Below are 3645 nucleotides of genomic sequence, written 5' to 3'. Positions count from 1 at the left end.
GACGTCCGAAGATCCACTTCAAAAACCCAAAGACTGACCGAATGCACAGCTTTAAGACAATAGCGCTTTTCATTTCCCTTCTCTTTTGCCTTCTCCTCGTGATCACCTTCTGGATCATGGAGGAGAGCACACCCGCTCATAAGACATTGCTGACTACCGTTCAACCTACCACCACGAAAGAACACCATCTGATCTCACTTTCACCCCAACTCCGAGAAAGGCGTAAGGAGTTCTGGAATAACTCTTTCGTGCAGTTGCTCCACCAACACAATCTTGCCACCAACGCCACTAACTGCTGGATCTGTGGATTGCTGCCCCATGCCACTGGGCACTCAATCCCCTTCATCCCTTCACCTTTTTCTGTCCATGGTTCCTGCCTCGCCTGGCTGATCCTCCTGCAGGAGAGCTACAAGGACAATGCCACTTCCGGCAGAACCATGTCACTCTTCTACCATGGGTTCTGGCTGAACAAAACTGGTAGAACCTCCGCCCTCTTCTGCCCTCTGAGATCAAACAATTCCTTTCACATGGACATCCCCGCCAAAGAACGAATTGAAATGCAAGTGTTCAACAATCCAGCCAGACCCACCTTCTCTTACCTCCGAAAACGGACAGCCGCCACCCTAACAGTGGCCCTGTCCGTCATCAACATCACTGGATCTGTATGCCTCGAAGGCCTTGGGGCACAGCTGGTGGGCCACAGCTCCTGCCTCATCACCCGAACATTGGACTCAGTTGACCCACCCTCCTTTGTTGCCTCCCCGAATATGTACTTCGTCTGTGGTACTAAAGCCTACACCTGGCTCCCGAAAGGTTGGGGAGGCACCTGCTACATCGCCTTTGTCCTTCCTCCGACGTATGTGGCTCCAGCAAACCATCACCGACAGAAACGTGCCAAAGACATTGTACAAACCGACTCCACCGGAGCACAGTTCATGGACGCAGTAAAGGGTCTTGTTCCGCTCTGGGGTCCGATGGCAAACAGCCGTGCCATCCGCCACTTAACCCAGGCAGTCGAAACAGCAATGAACATTACAGCTGGCGCCCTCGCCAACAACACCGCTGAGCTTCAGGCCGTCCGCCTGGTGGCTCTCCAGAACCGCCTTGTTCTAGATGTGGTTCTGGCTGATCGCGGAGGAGCATGCCGCATCATTGGGTCCAGCTGTTGTACCTACGTACCGGATAACTCACCTTCAGTCTACAAAGCAATTGAACACCTCCACAGACTGTCCACAGAGGTCCATCAAGAGCAAGAAGAATGGTCACTGGGGAGTTGGTTTTGGGACACTATTAAAGGTTGGGGATGGAGGCTGTTTTCATTTATCCTCATACCAATCATGATACTATGTGGATGTTGCTTGGGGATTCAGTGTCTGCCACCTTTATGTTCGCTTTTTATGAACTGCATCTGCCCTAAGACTTTGGACTTTGAAACTGAGCGGATGAAAGCTCTGAATGAGGTGGAGGTACGGGGTATTATGGGGATAGATCCAAACTAGGCAAGCTGGCGAGACATGTTAAAAGGGAGGACTGTGGAAATTTAGCGTGCAAACTGAACATTATCTGCGCCATCTTGCCTCTCCCCAGCACCACGCATAGCAAATGCACGGCCGCCATTTTAGGCACCCCACTCTCTCCCCGCTCACTCTCGATCGCCAGCGCTTTCCCCCGGCGCTGCGAGCATCCCCCGCGCGCCGGCCACCCCCGCTCTCTCATACAGGCCATAAACCCTCTCCTTCTGCGCGACCCTGCTACGGGACCACTTCCGACCGACAACCCATACATGGTCATGCCTCTCCTTTGATAACCCCCTTCCTCTGCGCCCCATTGTCCGAACTGGTCCCAGGCCATCACCTAGCCCTGCGGATGCAGTTTATTGCCCCTACTGTAAGGGAAACACCCCGCATCAAAGGGATTACAGTAGATCAAAGCCCCTACCCCCTGAGACCCGGCCGGTTGCACACACCCCCGGGAATTAGCGGAATTCCCTGCTGCGTGATAGCCATCTCCCACTGCGGGTAGGGTGGGAACCTCTACTGTAACCATGTGTGGGATCGGATCTGAGCCGGGGCTTCAGGGGATGTTCTTTCAGGTATCAAGAAAATCTCAAGAATGTACTATATGTAATAAAGCAATAAACCGGTGTATAAGAGACCAGGTCTCAGAGATGCGGTTAGAGCACCTCGTGACGATACCTTGCTGTCTGATCTGATGTGTTCTGCTCCGACGGAATAAAAACTTTGTTTCCTGCCTTCCAGTCTCCGGCGCCTGCCTCTTTTATTGGTAAAATCATCGAGTGGTATGAGAGGCGATTACCGCCGGGCAAATACTTGAAAGGTTATCGACTGAAACTGCCGCTACCATTTAACACGCATATGCGCCGTCCAGAATCAGATTTGTATGTATTTTTTTGCCGGTCGGTGTTTTTTACGACTCGTACGGAAATGGTATTTCTGTGCGAATCGTACTTGCGAGTTTGTAAGGTGTTTTTCATGGGTACGAGTCGGACGGAAAAAACGCTCCGTACGACCATTCGTACCCGGGTTTTACCGGATCGGAATCGGCACCTTAATACTATAACATCACAATTAAACAAATATTAATAAATAAAAAGTATTCAATACATTTGATATAATTAAATTACTTTCAACCCTATTCCCCTATAAACCCACAACCCGCTACGGAACTGAAAATGCAAATTTCAAATGAAAAAAAAATAAACTACTATAAATAATCTACGTAAATGGGTCGCGACACTGCTCGTCATGCTGCAAATAACCCCAAAGGATTCTGGACAGTGTAGTGGCTACGGTGAGTACGCCTACGCCACGAGTATATAGAAATATAATGCCATCCCTGGACACGTGTTTCGAGGTAATTGCCTCTCGTCAGCAGGGAGCAGGTAGGTATGCGGGGTGCCGATGACTGCCATATATATAGGTAAAATACCTTCCAAGGCGCGCAGGTGCAGACACCGGGCTCGTCAGCCAAAGTCGCTCGAATGAGCTATTAGTAATTTACGTAAATGGGTCGCGACACTGCTCGTCATGCTGCAAATAACCCCAAAGGATTCTGGACAGCGTAGGCGTACTCACCGTAGCCACTACACTATCCAGAATCCTTTGGGGTTATTTGCAGCATGACGAGCAGTGTCGCGACCCATTTACGTAAATTACTAATAGCTCATTCGAGCGACTTTGGCTGACGAGCCCGGTGTCTGCACCTGCGCGCCTTGGAAGGTATTTTACCTATATATATGGCAGTCATCGGCACCCCGCATACCTACCTGCTCCCTGCTGACGAGAGGCAATTACCTCGAAACACGTGTCCAGGGATGGCATTATATTTCTATATACTCGTGGCGTAGGCGTACTCACCGTAGCCACTACACTATCCAGAATCCTTTGGGGTTATTTGCAGCATGACGAGCAGTGTCGCGACCCATTTACGTAAATTACTAATAGCTCATTCGAGCGACTTTGGCTGACGAGCCCGGTGTCTGCACCTGCGCGCCTTGGAAGGTATTTTACCTATATATATGGCAGTCATCGGCACCCCGCATACCTACCTGCTCCCTGCTGACGAGAGGCAATTACCTCGAAACACGTGTCCAGGGATGGCATTATATTTCTATATACTCGTGGC

This window comes from Triturus cristatus, chromosome 5_1, assembly GCF_964204655.1.
Source record: "Triturus cristatus chromosome 5_1, aTriCri1.1, whole genome shotgun sequence".
NCBI classification, from domain to species: Eukaryota; Metazoa; Chordata; class Amphibia; order Caudata; family Salamandridae; genus Triturus; species Triturus cristatus.
This window is presented reverse-complemented; position numbering follows the sequence as displayed.